The following is a 21068-nucleotide window of genomic DNA, read 5'->3' on the forward strand; positions in this document are numbered from 1 at the left end:
CATGGCATTCTGGGAGTAGTCTCTTTTTATCAGTGTTACTCTGGGGAACACAACAGCTCCTGGGTAATACCAGTCATTGGGAGATCAACCAAATTGCTAATTCTCTACCCCAAGGAAGTTGTCTAATTAATGTAAAAATCTCCAATGTAACACATTCCATCATCCTAAGGTTATAAAAAAAAAAAAAAAGAGATAGCTTGCTTGCTTTTATTTATTTATTTATTGAGGGAGAGAAAGTTTATTAGCATCACAGGGTGCCGTTTTTCCCCACCCCATCCAAGCTTCCAGGTCTGAGGTCCTCGGTCATTTGGTAGGTTCAACCTGGAGGAGGCCACTGCAGCTGTCGGCCCCAAGTACGTGAATGTGCAGGTGATACACAGATTGTGCGCCCAGCTGCCCATCGTTGATCACAAGTCGGTAGCCATCTCCCAGCCCCCCAGCCTTTGCTGTCTTCTTGGCCACAAGGAGAAGGTGTCCTAGAAGCTTCTGGTCTTCTTCCTCAGCCTGGCTAATGCAAGGAATGGGCTTCTTAGGAATGACCAGAAAGTGCACAGGAGCCTGAGGGACCACATCACGGAATACGAGACACTGCTGGTCCTCATACAGAACGTCAGCTGGGAGGCTTCGATCTAGGATCCAGGAGGAGATGGTTGGAGCTGCTCCCCGAGGAGCTGCCTTCTGGGCCTTGGACACTTCATTCCCATCAGTCACACCTGCAGCTCCTCGGACCCTGTGTCGACCTCGGTGCCTGGGCCTGTGCAGGCCGTCGTCCTGGTTCGTTTCTCCTGCGGCGAGGCTTTAAGAGAGGTTGCTGCGACCACCAGTCGGACCTCACCGCACAGCCCTGGAGCCTGAGCCTCGGGAGGGGCAACGTTCCCGGCAGGGCTGCGCACGCCGTGGGGAGCCGGGGAGGAACGCGGCCCCCCGCCTTGCAGGGCGTCAGAGCCGCGGGACCCCTCCATCGCCCCACGGCCACCTCTCACCTGCGCCGCCCGCGGCGCCGCCACCGCCTCTGCCCGGCGCGCCCCGCAGAGCCCGGCGGCCAGCAGTATGGCCGCCGCCATCTTCCCCTCGGCCGCGCCGGGATCGATTTTAAATTTCAAAATATCTTAATAAGAAAGTTTTTTAAATTAATAATAAAGGTGGTACAGGCAGCAAGGAAAATAACATAGGAATGAACTTTTATTTATGCAGAATTCACTTATTAAGTATATACTTTGTAGTCTGTGTTCTAGACAGAGAAACACAGGTTAATATGCCTGATCTTTTTTCTATTCTCTTTGTATGTATTTTTCGCAGCCATCTCTGTCACCAGGGCTGTGCCACCGTAGAATAACGTGTATATTCTTGGCCTGACGAAATGAGGCACAGCTGGCACGTAGGTTAAGAAGGAAACAGTGGAAACGTGAGCTGAAGCAGCACAAAATTTTGCATGTTAAAAAAATCTTGTAATAACCTATAATGAAAAGAATCTGAAAAAGAATATATATGTATGTATGTATGTATAACGGAATCACTTTGCTGTACACTTGTAACTAATACATTGTAAGTTAACTATACTTCAATTAAAAAAAAACCTTAAAACAAATGAGTCACAGACATCTAAAGAATATATTATTTAAAGAAGACAGAAACTAAAGTGGTTATAGATTTGGAAAAGAGCAGAGGAGAGAAACAGTTAAAGGAACCGAGATTGGCCCCTCAGGGTGGCTGAGTAATATATGGAGTGTTATTAGATCAAAGTTCTCTATCTCTGAGGAGAAAACAACCAAAAATTGGCTTTAAGTCAGTCCAGAAAGATGTCAGCTTAGTTTTTAGGATGAATTCTTGGTGCCTAAGTTGATACGTATCATATTAGGTTACAAAGAGAAGTCTTGTAATCTCGCTCCCAGGAGATGCATGGATATGAGACAGGAAAGCCCCAGTAACATGCATGACCATGTCGAGTGGCTGATTCACCCAGAGCCAGAGGGACACACTAGAAGACTTCCTGGGGTTCTTGCAGGCTCAGGATTTTCTAATAATTCAACAAACATGAGGCTGTCGAAGCAACTGCTCTGCCCCGCGTTCAGCAATTTTGGCAAATCCCAAATACTTTTTCTTCATACAAATAAGGTTAACAGCAAGAACAGATTTTACAAGGACGTTTTACAACCAATCAGCACCTCACCGAATGGAATAAATACCTGCTTCTTTCTTAATGTAGTAAATGGCTGGACATAGTTTACCATACAGCCAGAGCTCAGTGCCATTAAAAGAACTGGTGGAAAAAAGTACCGTGTATGGAGGAACCATGTAGGTAAATCAGCATTTTGGAAAGAGAGTTAGTGGCCCTGGTGTTCCCAGGGGAGTTTCACTGGATTCTTTTAACCAAAGTCAATCTGCCACGTTGAGGAAACACAGGGTCAGCCTTAATGCTTTTGGTCCCAAGGGAAAGTTGTCCAGTTGCCAGAACATGAAACAAGAAAGAGGAGGAAAATTATCTCCTTTTCTGTCCCTGCTATGAGTAGTGATGAGAAGAAATGTTTTCTATGGGAAGGTCTGCAAAGAGAAAGCCTTCTGCCTATTTCTCACTCTCTCGGTTGAGACTTGCTCCTGCCACGTGAGAGAGGCACTCATGGTACAACAGGCTGATAGGAATAAAAGAAATTTAGAAATTATCCAACTTAAAAAAATATATAGGACTTCCCTGGTGGTGGTGCAGTGGTTAAGAATCCTCTTGCCAATGCAGGGGACACGGGTTCGAGCCCTGGTCCGGGAAGATCCCACATGCCGCGGAGCAACTAAGCCCATGCGCCACAGCTATTGAGCCTGCTCTCTAGAGCCCACAAGCCACAACTACTGAGCCCATGTGCCACAACTACTGAAGCCTGTGCGCCTAGAGCCGTGCTCCGCAACAAGAGAAGCCACCACAATGAGAAGCCTGCGCAGCACAAGAGTAGCCTCCGTTCTCAGCAACTAGAGAAAACCTGCGTGCAGCAGCGAAGACCCAATGCAGCCAAAATTAAATAAATGAATAAATAAATTAATTGAAAAGAAACCTTGGGACCATATTATTCTGCCAAATAAGTCATACAGATGGAAAGTGAACTCCATGCTAGAAAGCTTCATGCTGGGCCTAGGTGTGTCACTAGTCTAGTCTTTGTGGAAAAAACAAAATAAAATCCTTTTCTCTTGTTCTTTGACTTCTTTTCGAGGTACAAAATGAAAAAGCTGCACCCCAGCTTGACTGGAGATCCCCCCGTAAAACAATTCAAACCATGTGAGAAAAACAATCATAACACTATCTATGGAAACAAAAATGGAAACTTTTAAAACTGTTACTAAGCAAAGACAACAACCGTGTCCCCCCTTCAGAATTGATAAAAGATCATGAGGTTGAAATTCTGCACAGCACTTTGAAAACTAGAAGGCTCAGTCTTAGGACTTCATTTTTCTTTTAAAGCAAATACCTTTGAAAGCTTGCTGGATCCACACTGGCTCCATCCTCTGCTGTGTTTTTGATCTACGACACTCAGAAACAATTACTGTCATAGTCAAATACATGTGGATGATTTATAGCCCTCTATGCCACTTACACTTAAGAAAAATAATTCTCAAAGCATACTGATATTAGGACAAAACAAAATGGCCTTGAAAATGAACCAATCATGCACAAAAGCCATATTTTTTAAAATCAACAAATAAAAAGAGGACACAGTATTTTTGTTTGAAAGCTAATGAAATTGGAAACAAGGCAAGTCAATAAACTTTCTTCCAAACCCCCTTTCCCTACCCCTGGAAAGCATTTTATGAGATAACGAAAACCTCTAACACTGAGTGATGTGATTAAGTAATAAAAGGCTGATTTTTCTTCCTGTGTAACCTCCACAGGATGCTTATGAGAGCACGACAAAGGTCTATGTAAAGAGTTAACTGTGTGTTGGTGTAACCCCAGATTACAGGTGTTTGTTAAGGGAGATCCCACTGAGATTTTTCTTAAGACTGGTTGAAGAACAGCATCATTTTCTCTCACTCTAATGAGCTGGTTAGCAAGCGCCCCACCCCCCTTCCTAGAAGGCTCTGTTAACAGTGTACATGGGTGCATTGCCTCAGCCTGGAGTCTACTGGAAAAGCAAGCTTGCACACTTAAAATCTCGTGAGTCACAGATGAGTGCTGTATGGATGCCAGAGCTTGCATGAAGAACCAACTTTCCTTCCACGTGCTTCACGAGAGACTGCAGAGCCACTGCAGACATGCCATGCCGATGCACTAAGAGAAGATGGTTGGCTAACCTCAACCGCTGGGAATGTAACACTTAAAGGATAGCGCACGTGCTCCTTCCCTCCAGAGGGACAGTGCAGGGCACACCGCCTTGACCCAGACCGCTGCTCTGCAAGTTCCCGGTAACAAGCAGGTTAAGCCAGCCATAAATCAACCTTCCAACCAGGGCTTCATCACCCTACACCCTGGACTCTCAGGGCTTTGCAGCCATCTGAAATTTCTTTAGTGGGATTACCCTGATGGACACAGAATTCCTGGAGTCTGTCATTGTAGAAAGACTGCTTCCAACAATATTTATGAGAAGGTGCTTCCATGGCTCATCCTCACACTTTTCTCCTAATATTCAAACTGTTTGTATTCTAAATTCTTCTCCCAGAAAACCTTTACAGCAACAGATACATGTGTATGTGTGTGTGGTGGAGAGGTGGGCTCTAGTTTTAAAACTTTTTATTTTGAAACGATTTCAAATTTCAAGTTGCAAATGCTAAACCCCCCTTTCCACCAATTTAACAACTTTTAGTTATTTGCCATGTTTGCTTAATGCAGCCCTGCTTTCTTTCTGTGTGAGTGTGTGTGTGTGTATCCACGCAAAAATATAGATATATTAGCTCTGAACCATGTGACTGTATGCTGCATGTTTGATGTCTTACTCTGTAATACATCAATGTGTATTTCCTAAGAATAGAGTCTCTTACGTAATCACAGTACAGCTATCAAATTCAAGAAATTTAACATTGAATTTAAGAATTTTCTTCTAATCTACAGTCCATATACACATTTCATCATGTGTCCCCGATAATGACCATCATAACAATTATTTTTTGGGTGAAGGATCCAGCTTGGGACCCCACAGTGCATTCAGTTGTCATGACTCTACAATCTCCTTGAACCTGAGAGCCATCACTCAACCTTTCAGTTACTTTATAGAATGTCCCTCAATTTGATATTTCCTTGTGATTAGGCTCATGGATCCCCTTTGGGACTGGAATACTACATAATGATGTGTTCTACCCAAAATGTCCCATCTTGGGACCCGTAATACCATTTGCCCCTTTGTGGAGATGTTAATTTCTATCATTTGGTTAAAATGCTGTCCCATGTCTTTACTGCATAACTTTTTCCTTCTGTAGTTTTAGATACCTTGAGATTATGTAAGTATTCTGTTCTACATCGAACCTCCACCTTTAGATTGAGTATCAATTGATGACTCCTGCCTGAAGCCATTTTCATTCTAATGCTCATGTGTTTTCTTTTTTATTTAAGTAACATTGTAGAAACAACTCACTGAACACCATCACAGGGTAGGAAAAATCCCTTAGATTGTGTTAGCTCACAACTCACCAGGTTTCTTCATTCACAGGGTACAATAAAAAGGAGAAAAGAAGGAAATACATGCACTACAAATGGGCCATGTTTGCCCCAACATGCTTTCCTTTTATCCTAGTTTCTCCAAAAGAGTCCTGTCCCCAGAGATGGGAGTGCAAGTCTGGAATCAGGACACCATCTTCCACTCCTTTGATTCAATATCAAGCATTTTTCATGATGATTACATGCAGTCACTAGTCCAGGGCATTTCCTCTCTTTTGTTTAAATTGCTTCTAGAATAAACATCTCAAAACTTAGGATGGCGGCCAACGGAAGATAATCTCTCAGGGGAAAACACTGGAATCCTCACAACTTCCATCAGTAAGAAGCAGAGGAAAATGCCAAGTTGCCATTCATTTCCAAAGATATTACACGACACAGTAAAGCTTCTCACCTTTAATTCCACAGAATGAAAGTTAGTCTTTCAAAACGTTAAATTTCATATATGGCAAATAAATCATACTGTAACATTTCCCATGGAAACAGAAAAACATATACATATATTATATATAGAACTTACAATTATACACACTTTTCCTTGCAAGAGGAGCTCCACGGATCTCAGAAATCTGATATGTTAATTATCAAGGGAATCTTATACTCCTCCATATGAAATGAAAGAAAGTGGGGGAATCTACTACCTATCCCTCTAGGGTTTATCTTGCTCACTAAAAATAAACATAGTTCCTTGAGGACAGACGGAAAATGTGAGGTGACAATTCATTCTCCAAGAAAGCATGTGACTTCCCAAGAGCAAATTCTCACTTCAAGGTGTAGAATATTCAGATGCATAAAACACTCTCTAATCTGTAGGCCAGAAAGCCTACAAAAGCAATGGTTATTCTGATAAAACTGTAGTTTGACTGAAAATCAAAACAAAGACAAGGGGACCAGGTCCAAAATATCGATGCTGATTTGGTCAGTGTTGCTTCCCTCATTCTTAATCAGAATCTGGTAACATGAGCTACTTCTTGTCATCTAATGAAGATTTGCTTGTCTTTCTTGCATTGGCATGTATTGTATTTAAAGATACTATATCAAAATCCCAGCAGGGCAGCCAAGTGAAAGAGACTAAACATCTACACATAGCATGAAAGCATACTGCACAGTATTATATGATATCTACTTTGTCAGGTCTTACTGTCTTTTAGAGCTGGAAGTAACTTCGATATTATTTTTTGTTGTTGTTGTTTTTTGTTTTTGTGGTACGTGGGCCTCTTAATGTTGTGGCCTCTCCCATTGCCGAGCACAGGCTCCGGACGCGCAGGCTCAGTGGCCATGGCTCACGGGCCCAGCCGCTCCGCGGCATGTGGGATCTTCCCGGACCGGGGCACAAACCCGCGTCCCCTGCATCAGCAGGCGGACTCTCAACCACTGCGCCACCAGGGAAGCCCTCGATATTATTTTATAACCACTTTATTTTATAGGCAATGCAACACAGATACCATTTGAATACGTGTTCATTTCATAAATATTTAAACTTATTTAAATATTTATTTGGTCAAAGAATCTTTATCACCTTTGCTTTGTGCCAGGAACAAGGCCAGGCCCTAGTTATATGATGGGGAACAAGACAGATGTAATTGCTACTCTCACAAATATTGTGCCCTACTTGTGCAGTATTTACTGCTGGTAAAAACATCATAGTTTATTAAAAGTTTTCATGTAGATCAGCAGTGCTCAATAGAACTATAATGTGAGCCATATACAATATTTTAAAATATCCAATAGCCACATTTTTTAAGTGTAGAGAAGAGAAATTACTTTAACAATATACTTAATTTAACCCAGTATGTCCAAAATATTATCATTTAACATGTAGTCAACATAAAAAGTTACTAATGAGCTGTTTAACCTTCTTTTTTATACTAAATCTTTAAAATTCAGTGTGTACATTACATTTAGACCTCTCAATTCAGATGCTGAATTTTCATCAGAAATATTTGATTTGCATTCAGATTCCATAAAAGTTTACAGCTGAAAAAAGTAGCTTGACAAATTCAAGTCATTCCAACTATTCTTAAAAGTTTTCTGAGAACTAAATCAAGCAGGTTTTAAATTTAAATTGAAATGAGTTAAAATTGAATACAACTGAATCCGGTTCCTCTGTCACACCAGTGCTATGCCAAGTACTCAGTAGCCCCATGTGGCCAGTGGCTGCCAGACTGGGGGTACAGCTCTGAGTGATATCGTTTTATTTTCCTAGGAAATAAAGGAGCTTGGCAGGGCAGGTTTTGCTACCCACATTGTACATATGAAAAACAAACACGGCTTAGAGGTGACAAAATGACTCATTTGAGGCTGTAGGGACCAGTGAGTGGTGGAATCAGAATTCAATCCCAAGACTTCCAAAGCCCAGTGATCTTTCCCCACATCTTGCTGCATTAAAAATGATCATGAGAAGTCTTACTCTGTTCACAGCACTGTGTCAGGCCATAGAGAATCTTAAACGTCAGATTATTATGTTTGGACTTGAGCCAGCCCAGAGGTAGCACACAGGTGGTTTAAGGCATGAATTGAGCCACAAATGTGTTCTATTGGTCAGGTCCAATTTTTCTTTTAAAAATCTGAATTTGAGTACTTCTTCATGAGACATCCGTTTTCCAGTTTCCCACAGACCCTATCACCCTCTATTACTCATAACCATCCAGCCTCACTCACTCACTTGTTCTTTTCCCTTCCCCTGATGTGTTTGAATTTGACAGCCCAGGGAGGCAGTTGATGCCATGAGGGGTTTTCAGCAAAGGAGGAGAGTGAGAGGTCCAAGGCTGCTTCCAGATGACTAACCTGGTCCTCTGTGCAGGCTAAATTCGTTCCAGTAAAGACTGGAACCAAGGAGACTAGTTTAACTTGAGTACTAGTCTTTTTTAAAGCTCTTTTTGCTTCTTTCAGGTTTATTTCCTTTGAACGTTCATTAAAATATATTTTTGATCCTAAAAGATTCTGCAGAATGTCTTAAATTTTCAGTCAATAGCTCAAAGGCAGCTTCCAATGAAATGATAGAACTACTCTCTCACTCTCTCTCTCTCTCTCTCTCTCTCTCTCTCTCTCTCTCACACACACACACACACACACACACACACACAGAGTTCGTCTCTACCTGAAGGGCACCTGAATGACTCCCATTGAAGGCTTCTGAGTGGAAGATAAGGATATGAACTTTAAACATGTAAAGATATCTTTCTTCCTTCCATACTTGCCTACTAGGAGGCATTGGACAAAACCTATAAATCCCATATATCTGTGGTTTTTTTCTTCTGAAGTATAAATTTATGAATTTTTCATCTTTGCTACACCACAGGTTCCTAGAGGGGATGACATCATGGTAGGTTTCTGAGTCTTTCTATGAAAATAACCAAAAGAATGTTGACTTGGACATTATTGGTGAGGAAGACAAAATGGCCCAATTTTAAGATGCATCAGTTTTTAGGGGCCCCCTTGCAGGTACAAAATCAAAAGAGCAAAAGCAATGATTGTGTTACCAGTATGAGTTTCTTGATTAATCTAATGTAATTATGACATATTATACTTATCATAATCGGGGAAAAGGTAAGAATTTGTTTAAGGTAATTCACTGGAAAAGTCCAACTATATTTTTTGTAATTCATTTCAAAGTAAGTTTTCTGTATCTGAAAAAACACTCTCTTACTTAAGTCTACATATTTCATTGTGTGGAGTAGGAGAATCTAAAGCAGAGATTCTGAAGCCTGAGTGTAAGTGTTGTGGTGTGGGGATGCTGATTAACAGGCAGATTTCTGGGACCCAGCCCCAGAAATATAATTCAGTAGGTATAGGGCACCTCAAGTCCCACAGTGACTCTGAGGTAGGAGGTACCTATAGACCACTTTGAAAAATATGGCTCTAGCAATTGGCTATATGTCATGGACCTTTCACCTGGGGCAGAGATCACTAGCCTAGTTGAAGATTACTTCCCATTAAGATGCACTCAACTGGTTGCACTGATGGTTCCAAATAATGGCTCCCCTGTATCCACACTCTCTCCAATGTGACTCTGCAGCTCCTTCCATCAAGAAGAAGTCTATTTCCTTACCTTTTGGGTCTAGGCTGGCCTTGTGACTTGCTGGTCAATTTACAATGGAAATGTCAGCATGCCAGCTCCAAGTGTGGGCCTCGAGAAACTTGCATGCTTCTCTCTCTCAGATCCTTGTTACCACCATGTGAACCAAACCAGACAAGTCTGCTGGATGATGAAAGACCACACAAAGGAGATTCCACCTTTCCCATTCAAGGTGACCTTGGAGCAGACTATAGTCAGCCTAGAAATGCAGAGCTCCCTACTTGGCCCACCGCTGGCCAGGGATGCTTGGGGAGCCTTGCCAAGAGCAGAACAGCTGTCCAACCGACCCAAGAGCAATAAATCTTAATTTTTTAGGCCAGAGTTTGGAGTAGCTTGTTATGCAACAATAGCTAACCGGTACAAAAGGCAAAGTCACCATGTGTCCTCTGTTCAGGAGAGTCTGAAGGAGACAATAATTCCCGCACAGGAGAGAAACACCTCTGTTATTTTGGCCAAAATAACAAATAAATAATAAATCCATGGCCAAAATTTACTGGTGGACCAAGGTGATGGCCAAGGATAGAGTACAAGATGAGAAGTAAAACCCAGGCCCCAAACAATGTAATAGTTAACAATAAAAATCTAAAGTGACATTATTTAAAATCATTGCAAGATTAAAGATCCAAGCCATAATAAAAGACTTTTTTTTAGTGTTCCATCAGGATCTTGCTGTCCATTCACCCTAAAAGGATATAAAAGGTATAGAATTTGTTCTTTTGAATGAGACACATGTAACCTAGTATTTTTTATATTTCCTGTAAAATCTATCATATCTTTGTGAATTCCTCAAAAGCATTCAAAATCAGATTGTTTAAAGCTCCCCAAAGGCAAAACCAAAGTTAAGACATCCCTAGTAATTCAAACACAGCTTTGCTGAATTTCCCTGATGTTGAATTATTACATGATGTTTCACACATCTAGAATCAGAATGCTAGAAAGACCAGGTCTCGTAAGAGAAATACATCTGTGCTCCTAGAGTATTGATTGTTTTGGCGCTGGTTGCATTACTCTCTGCTTGTAAAGCAATGTCCGTGGTGTAGGAAACTCTCTGGAGTGATGGGTCGCAGAAGAGCACACCATATGCTCCACGGTTCATGAGCACAATGGCCTTAAGTCAAGGGTGACGCTTGGATTAAGAATCTCTTTACATGAATGTAATGGGTACATTACATCCAAAGGCCAAATTAGTTACTTCTTTTGTTTGATGGATAATTATTTCACCCCCTATAGAAGAGAGAATGAACAAAGCCTGTCAAAATCATAGAATTTCCTCATCACTGGCCATCTGCAAACGCACTAGAATGGAGGAAAGACTTAAAAAGTCTATTTCTTATCAGACCAAATATTGGCCCCATTGGCCCCAAAAAGTTTTCATAATTTTCTTAAAGATTGGCTTTCTTGGATAAAATGACAAAAAAGTCATCAAAACAGCCCCAAACTAAGAAACCATATTATGTAGTATTCTGTAAAATTACTTATACCAGCAGTGAAAACAGGAAAAGAAAGCCATAAAACAGGTTCCAAGACGATCTCCCACACCTTTCAACAAATGTCCTACCAGGTATAAATCCCAGGTCTTAAATGATAATCCCCAAACAGGGAAAATCCTGTGGTTTCATGGCCTCAGACTCAGAAGCAAATGTCTACAAGTCAGACTATCCCAAGATATATACTTGCTGAAGATTTCTCCCCATGTTACGTTTAACCTAGAGTAGATCAGCCTTTCTGATTGTACAGCTCCTGACGTTTGGCTGTTTTACGAGAAGCTGGGTGGCTTGCAGTTCAAGTGTGCCAGCACTCCGGGAGTGCCCTCATAGTGTGAGCGGTCAGAGATGATTAACCGAAAAATATTTCTAAGTTAAACATTGATTGCCTCTGCCTCTATTTATTCCTATCTTGGATGACCTTTCCAACTCTTTTTTTTTTTTTAAACCAAAGAAAGCAGGCACCAGTGGCTTTGCATGTCTCCGTGAAAAGCAAAAGCAGAATTCTGCATTTGTTGGTCTTGTGGTTTTATCTTATAAAGAAATGAGCAGGGCATTGAGGCGATCCAAGGAAGTCTATTTGTTTTTCTTTGTACACACAGACAGACACACAGGTAGACAGACAGACATACACACCACACACACATGGACACACACCATACTCGTGACTTGAATGAGATCCTTTCTGTTTTGTTTCGTTTCAGTCACTATCTTATTTAGTCCACACAGATTCAGAAGGTCTGAAACGAGCTTAGTTTATGAGTTAGCTTGAACCTCATCATCCTGCTCATTCTCTTTCTACCTTTTAGGAAAAGGACTGCATATATTTAAGACATCGATCCTCCAGATCTCAATCTACCACTTCAATCCATCACCAAATCCTGCAGCACCTCACTGTGAACTGTATCGTATCACACACACACACACACTCACATGTCCCCACCACTGCTCAGCACTCCAAGCCTTAAAGTTTCTGGTCCTATCATCTCTCCTTTCCATCCTATTTGCAAGATGAAGGTTAGTCTTACTAGAACACGGTTGACATCATGCCATGACATCCCTGCTTAAAAACCTACAATGGCTTCCTACTGCCTAATATCAAGGTCAAATTCCTCTTCCTAGGTCAAAAGCATTTCCATAATTTTTTCCCTTTTTATCTACTCCACTTAATTTCTTACCTTTTCTTTACTGCATAACCTTTATTTAATTAGGCTGGTTTTTCCCAGGCTACCCTCCCACCCTCAGGAGTATTACGACTACTTACTAATATCTTTTAAACCTCTCCTGCCAGGTACTCATGAAGTTAGGTATGACCATGTGACCTTCTCTGGCCAATGAATTCTAAGCAGACAGAAGTGACATGTATTACCTCTGGGTGGAAGTATTTAAGAGACAATGCAGTTTTCTCATATCCTCTCCTCTTTGCCACAAAGACCTATAATCTTCCAAATGGTAGCAACTCCATTGCCCTGGATCCCTAAGTGAAGATGAGTTTCAACAGATTCCTCCTACTGGTGTGTGATGAACATTAGCATGAACAGAACATATACTCCACTGCTTATGTCACTGAGATTTGGGGGGTGGTTGTTACTGTATCCTAACCTAGCCCATCCTAACTAATACACTCACTGTGCTGGTTCCTGTCTCCAAGACTTTTTATTATAAACATGTCCTCTCTTTACTTCCTCCTACTTTTTGAAGTTCTGCTCAGGCTTCTGGACCCAGCACAAGTTCTCTTCCTCCAAATGGCCTTCCCCATTTATCCCATACCACAATGGTCTCCCCTTTCTCTATATGGATATGTACCCTCATACACTTTAACCTTTGATTCAACAGTGACCAGATACTTATTGAACTCCTTGTGTTGACAACTGCCTTAGATACAAAAGCAGATGAGACATGATTCTTGTTACCACGAAGGTAAGGTATATTCACCAGAGGGATACAATTAGAAAATCATACAGTAATAGAAGATGAGACAAAAGTTGTCAGAATGCAAAAATGGCTCATTGCTAAGCCAGTGGCATAAATATGTAGTGCCAATAATGTAACTAAAGGCATCCGGGAAAGCTTTTAGGAAGTTAAGAGCTCCCTTGAGTAGTGGCCAGAAGGAAGGACATTTTAGGTAGGGACTTAGAGCACAAGTATGGAAAAGAAACACTTAAAGTTGGGTCTGTTCATTAAAAAAGTTTATTAGAAAAAAACTAGCATAAGAAAATACTGGAAGAAAATAACAGAAAGGCAGTTGGAGTCAGATTTTGCTGAGTCATATGCTGAAGAGTTTGAGCTTCTTCCTGCAGGAATGAACAGCTGCTAAGCTGTCCACAGCAGAAAGTAACATGCAGAGAGCACTTTATTGGGGTGATCTATCTGACATTTACAAAATAGATGGATTGAATCAGGTTAAGAGAATGGAAGCAATATCTAATATATAATTCCCCTCAAATTTAATAAATACTAATGTTGTCTCTCCAATTACTGTGTATCAGTTAGCTATTGCTGTATAACAAGTCACCCCCAAATTTAGTTGCTTAAAACAATAAGCATGTATTACCAATCACAAATGTCTGGGTCTGCTGGGTTGTTCTTCTGGCCTTGGCAGGACTCACAGGTGTAGTCGGCTGCTGGTTGGGTAGATAGGCAAGTCTGTTGATGTTAGCTAAGCTTTTTCACATGTTTTGAAGGTGACTGACTACAGACTGATCTAGGATGGTCTCCACTGAGACAACTGGGCTCTCCAGGTGATTTCTCACTCCCAGCAGGCTAGCTGAGACTTGTATGGTAATGGCAGGTGTCCAAGAGAACAGGCAGAAGCGCATAAGGCCTCTTCAGGCCTGACCTAGGAAATGGCACGACAGTATTTCCGTTTCATTCTACTTGCCAAAGCAAGTCACAAGTCCAACTCAAATTCAAGATGTGAGGAAGTAGATACAAAGTCACACTGTAAAGGTGGGGCCACAACCAGCCCATTAGCTGGGAAGGAAAGATACAGGAACTAGGCATTTTCTCCCACCCTTTATTCATGCTCACTTTATTCTGTTATAAGCTGGGGCGTTACATTATTATACTCACCATTTTACAGATGAGGAAACGGGGCTTCCACATGGTTAGTAATTCACCTAAGATCATATATAACTGAGCAGTGTAATCAGTATCTGAAATTCAGTCTGAGCCCAAGCCCATGGAATTTTGCTTTTTGATAGAGATCATTATATTGAGAAAGAGAGAGTGAAAATCAACGGTAAAGGAGAAAGAATATATTGCTGAGGTCAAAAGAGTTAAATTCAAGTACCAGCTATGTTTGTTTCTTTATCTAATATATCCAGCTGTCTTACAGAGGCTAACATAAAAACAAAAACATCTACACGCATAAAAGTATTTTGAAAACTACAAAATTCTGTACAAAATAGAATATATCCTTATTGTAATGTTTAACATCTTTATAGAATCTGGAATAAGTCTGTATAGAAGATGAACAACATCCTCCTGGGAAAAAGGGCATTTATTATCTAAAATTATCTAAAATATGCCATGCCAAAATAACCTCCAAAAAATAGGCCAAATATCTTTATATCTTCTGCTTATGAGAAATTTAAGTAAAAATTTGTGGCTGTTAAGAAATTATTTTTAAGGCATGATAATTCTGTCGCAGTTGCTGCTTTGCTAAAGAGTTCTTATTTTTTAAAGTGTAGTAGTGATGGGTGAAATTATATGAAGTCAGAGATGTTTCCAGAAAATTTAGAAGGAATAGGTGAAAGATTAGCTATGATTAACTATTGAAGCTGAATAATGGGCACTTTTATGTCTGTTGGAAATAATAAGAAATTTGTATGAAAGAAAAGTTTTTCTGTTTACTTAAAATCTTCCAAATAAGTGTAGCTGTCCTTCCTTTAAAATAAAAGCTCTTTGCATCTGATATTTCAGAAATATTCCCAGAGCAATAGGCATGACCTGTAGAGTCTGGATATTGTTTCTTTCAACATGAAAACCAATTGCCAAAGAAAATAAAACAAAACCCAAATTACCATCTTTTCTCAATAGCCACAGCGAGAGTTCCCTAAGCTATTTCTCGAACTTAATTCCCAACTCTCATTTTAACGTCAGGTTTCAACCTTACACATTAACCACTGCAATCTTACTCCACCCTTGCTATCTGTTCTTAGCAATCGTCTGTTCACCATTGTCTGAGCCACCCTCGCACAATCTGTTCTTCTGGGTAGCAAAATATGGAGCAAGGCTTGTGTTGATTTTGTGCAGCCCACATTCCTGGAATGTTAGCACTGAGCACAGAATTTGACCTGTAACACAATGAGGAAAGAGTTCAAATGCAAACTCCAAAGATATCCATCCCACAGAATAAATGCCAATAAGCAATTTCCTTTTCCCAGCCTACCAGAGATTTTTAGCAGATAGCCCATAACAGACAGAACCTGTGCCAATATTTTATAACCCATAAAATTTCTTCAAGCAGTTGTACAGATTTCCAGCCATCCTTTGATCAGTCTTTGTAACAGTGACTCCGGGCTTTTGCCTAAAAATGATTCCTAGATCTCGATATATATATATACAATGGAAAAGATCTGCCCTTCAGAAAGTCTCTCATTAAAGCGCTAATCTGTTCCACCACATTCTTCCGAGACACAGCGATCAGCACCCGAGCCGGACTCCATGGCCAGCCCTAATAAGACTGATAGAAACAGCTTAAGTAATTGGATTGCTATATGGGATTGAATGTCTGACAACAAAAGATAGCCATCTCTATTCGACCACCCTATCTTTGTTCCCACAATGAATTCATTTAGCAATGCACTTAGAGGCTCCCAGGCCCGGGGAGAAATGACAGACTAGGGACACAAAAGCTGGGCCAGCTGATGAGCCCAGAGACAGAGACTGTGCGATTCCAAAAAGTGAATTACAGGGAACACAGGCAGCACACAAAGAGTTGTTGAATCATTATCATAATCACATTACTGCACTGGTCCCCAGTTCCCGGCCGAGGGTAGTGTAGGCTACTTCTCATTCTGACCACGGACTTCATACTTGTTTGCCACCTGCAATCCACTGTACATGACTTCCTGGCTGATACACTCTGAAGCCCAGCTAGTTCCTATCTCCTAGACATATTTTTTACTTTTAATATTTTTTGCATCCAAAGAGACTGACTGTATAGAAATGTTCAAGTAGTCAGGGTAGAAGATGTTGGTGCTAAAATGATGTCATATTTGTCTCCAAATTTATGCCTTGGGAAAGCACTGTCATCCATTACAACATAATTGCAATGTCAAAATCATATTTTGACATATAATTTCAGATAGGTCTAAACAGGGTTAATATAAACCAAAATGTTGATTTATAAGTTTAGGTAGGTCTAAAGAAGGTTAATATAAATTAGAATATTGAGAGCTAAAGCTGGTTCTACAGCAAAATGCAGCAAATAGTATCCACACTCAGTGAGTCTGAAGCAACATTCCCAGTTCATATTTTCCTAGAAGCTTTGACATATTTATTTCTTGACCACTGGGTATTTCATTTCCTCAGCAGTATGGCATAAATTATTTTCACTTTTAACTTCTCTGGGACAGTTTGGGGCTGTGTGGAAAGAATACCAGTCATCACCTCATTTTATAATAAACAGAGACATTGGTACGATAACCATGACCAAAAATGTAATAACACAGCAGCAATAATAAGAGTAGAAATGGCATTATTAAACAATAATTACTCTAGACACACCAACCTAGAGAGAGGATTCTAAATATTTCTAAATGAAGTTCTGATTTAGCCGTACAACATTCTGTAAGAGGGCTTGGGGATCATTCCTGCTACTTTAAAATGGAAAGAAACAGCAAAGCCAGGATGCCTTTGCTTTTTCAAACAGTGGCACCAAAGAAGCCCAAATACAAATGTCTTGACATCTAGTCCAATACTCCAGGTCTTTAAAAAGGATCTTTCTGTCAAGATTCCTTGCCCAACTTGGCAAAGGGATAGAACCGACTTCACAGGCCAAATTGTGACTTTGGATCATAGCTGAAAATACACAGTCATATGTTGTCCAAAGTTGGCATGATTTTCCCTTCTTCACTTATCCTACTGCCAAATGGAGGACATAGTCTCAAGTGCTATAACCATGAAAAAGATTGAAATACTTCTAAGCATGGGTAAAGAACATATTTTTCATTTTGACATAAGTAATGAGCAGAACCATGGAAGGATTTTTATTCAAACCTTCTAAGCAGAGAGTTCTGGGAGCTTTGCTGATTTCTTGGCGGAGAATTTTTCAGAGGAAAGGGCATTTCTGAGTTTCCAAACCGGGAGGTCACTCCTTCAGTGGAAAGCCATGGTTCATCAGCGCAGCCTACAACCGCGTACCATACCTGTGACCATCATATCTGGCAAAACTGAAGTTACTGTGATAAAAGAAGCTTCAAATTCAAAAAAACATCCCAAATGCCCGCTTAAAATGTCTTCATTTCTTTTTAGTTTCTAAAAGGGACTGAAGTCACAATCAATCTGTATATAAGAAAATCAAGAGCAATAATATTTGCCAGATCTTTAAGCATGACTGCTGTGTAGGACAGGGCAGGGGGTCCTACTCCTTACCCCATGCCAGTCCGTCCCTCCCCCCACATCTATGCCTCAGGCTCCTCCATTTCCAACATTCATTTCTCACTTACCATGCCCTGTCTCTACTGAACGCTGTTTTCCTTTTTTCAACACCATGTATTTCTTCCCTCCTTCCCTGGATCATAAAACCCTCAAGCAGCGTGGAGTGGTGTATAGTGAACACATTTCTCTCAGTTCCCAGCACAGAATGGCATTCCCAAGCATGTCACTGACCAGTCAGGATGGAGGTTAAAACACCAGACAGACAGAATTTGCCACACTGATATGCAATGTAAATATGAAATCATGGCTTACCTTTGAGGTCATCATCAATTACCTAGAACATAAGAAAACAATAAGCTTTTAGTTCCAGTATTTGCAGTCTTTCTAAATCACCAAAGGTATGACTAGGACATAGCCATAGCTTTGTATAAACCCCGAACCTGACAGCTACTCACAGGGTTACAGGAAATTTGTGTCTACACAGACAGGACCTCTGTCTTGGACCAGTAAATACCTACTGCCTCTGTGACTAATGGTGAAATCACCCCTTTCCTGAGACCACACCCTGGCTCCTCTCCCATCTTCTCTGGGTGATGCAGACAGGCAGGACATGGTTGAAGACAGGTAGACATATGTCTCCCTACCCCCAGTCATTTTACTTTTCCCTTCTTTCTTAGCCATCTTCCTCAGCTTTGCCACCAGCCCCTGCATTTTTTTTTCCTTATATAAACTATTATTTATTTTACATTAAAAAAGATATAAGAATTTGTCCTCAGGGTCATGCATAGAAGTTTAGCTACAAGTTGAAAGGCTGTTCGGCAGCTTGGAATGTTGGGTTTGTGATCTTAACAATGAGTGTACAGGCAGCTCATGTCACTCAGTGGTCTCTGCAATGTATGATCCTTTGAGCAGTTCTGGAGGCTGGAAAGACAAAGACCAAGGTGATAGCCAGTTTGGTTCCTAGCAAGAGCTCTCTTCCTGGCTTACTGATGGCTGCCTTCTTGCCAGTTTCTGCATGGCGATGGAAGACAAGACCGTTTCTTCTTTGAAAGGGGTCTAGAAATCTATGATTAAAGGGCCTTTCCCCACCACCTTGCAGCATCTGCTAGGCCCCTGGATGAAGCCCTAAAAAGAGCCCAGGCTGATTTCTCCCCTTTACCCTTTTGCCTAGGGAATTTCCAGGCCTGGTTGTCACCTGTAAGTTGTCTGCCTCCCAGGCTCTTATCTGATTTTCTAGGCCTTTCCCATCTAGCACAACATAGATACTATGCATTGACAGCCTGAAATATGCAGGCAACATTGGGTCTGCAAATGAATTTTCTTTACACTCTACACTTTTGTTGTTGTTGTTTTATAAATTCATCACCAACATTTGAAAATCAAGAGATTTTATGTATCAGTTGAGAAGTCTCACTGCTCCTTAGAAACGGGATGCCTTGACCGCCCCTGGTCTGCATTCCCACCTGGCACCATTTAGGCATGGAAGCAATGCTTCCCTTCTCCACTCCCCATCACTCCTCACTCTTGTGCACCCAGGCCCTTGTATTCAGGTATGTACCTGCCATGGCAGAAACTGGATAGCAGTTCACAAAACACAATTCCTCTTCTTTCTGAACACACGACTATCTCCCATCCTCCCTTGCAGTTAGGTGTGGTCATATGTGTGGAAATGTGGTCATGTGACTATATTCTGGTCAATTGAATGTAAGGGGTCACCTTATGGTGAGTGCCATAAAATCTCTCACATGTGATCATCGATGCTCTTTTCTCCTCCACTTGATGCAATCAAGCCACGTGTTGAAAACAGAAAAATGTTGGGTTGGGAGATCCACCTGCAAGAAATGAAACTACTTTTATCATCTTTGAGTTATTATGCATTTTGAGTTCTTCTGTTATAGCAGCTAACACGACCTCAACACACCTGCCTTTGAACTTCATAGGAAGTTTGTGACATGATTTAATGCCTCACCTTATGTTGATCCAGCCATGACTAATCTCTCTGAAATGTACCATTTCTTATAGAAATCTACCCACCATGAACTTCAAAAGACATACTTACCTCCTGGACCTCCTTAGTAATTAGCTTTTTCTAACAACATTAATTTGTGCAGCTATGATTGTGTCTGGATTTGCCTAGCCCTTAACTTAAATCTCCATCTTATACCCTAGAAAGTTCTGGCTCTGATCTCCATGACCTTCTTTTTGGAAAAGTAATGGACAGTTATGAACAACAGAGTTAAAATAAATATAATCACAGTCCTTGGAATCTGAAGAGATGCACTAAGGTAGTCTGGTCCATCAGTAAAATTTTTTTTCCAAGGTAACCAAGGTTTAGAAAACAAAAAAGACTTGCCTAAAATTACACAGACAGAAGATAATAGAGAGAAGAATCAAGTTCTCCTTTTTGCTTCTTAATGCATTGTGCTTGACAACATTATCCTTAACCTCTGATTGCAACCCAGAATTATTTTGCTTTTCTCCACCCACACACATCTCTAGCAATTTATGGAACGTTTGTCATGTGCCAAGTACTATCTGAGTTATTTACATACATTTTTTAAACTTTAATTTCAGAACAAATACATGAGGCTATATTATTATTTCTATTTTTAAGATATGAAAAGCAAGAGGTTAATGAAATTTTTCAAGATCGCACAGCTAGGAAATGGAAGTTAGGGTCTAGCTCAAAAACCCATGTTCCTAAAAGCCATGTTGTATTTGCTCATTGCAATCTTACCCTTCTCCCTAGAGGAGCACTTTTGTGTCAGTTAGCTTTTCCTGGGAAACAAAGCACAAAAAACATGGTGGCTTAAAACAACCATCACTTCTTTATCCCATGATACTGTGGGGTAGCAAATTTGGGCTAGGCTCAGGAGCACATTTCTTCTGCTGGTCTTGGCTGGGCTCACTCATGTGTGTGAGCCCAGTTAGCTGGTGGCTAGATGAGTTAGATGGCCTCATGCTCATATCTGAGACCTTGGCTGGGAGAGCCAGGATGACTGACATGGCAGGGCCTCTCTCCATATGTTCTCTTATCTTCTAGCAGTCCAGCCAAAGCTTGTTCCCATGGTGATGGTTGCAGTTCCCAGGAGCCTGAGAGCATCAAGAAAGGCAAGTACCAAAGCACAAGTACTTTTCAATTTTCTGCTTGTGTCATATTTGCAACTAGTCCACTGGCCAAAGCAAGTCACAAGCTAACCCCAGTTGCAAAAATGATGAGCAGACCTTCAAAATTATACTGCAAGTGGCATGCAGAATGGGATGGAAATAA

The 21068-nt window shown here is 40.9% G+C and overlaps 1 pseudogene; it reads right to left on the minus strand.

The window, feature by feature from the left end:
• Positions 1–316: 316 nt before the first annotated feature.
• LOC115861514 (adenosine 5'-monophosphoramidase HINT2-like) lies at positions 317–1064 on the minus strand (annotated as a pseudogene).
• Positions 1065–21068: the final 20004 nt, after the last annotated feature.

Source organism: Globicephala melas, chromosome 15 (genome assembly GCF_963455315.2).
Source record: "Globicephala melas chromosome 15, mGloMel1.2, whole genome shotgun sequence".
Taxonomy (NCBI): Eukaryota; Metazoa; Chordata; class Mammalia; order Artiodactyla; family Delphinidae; genus Globicephala; species Globicephala melas.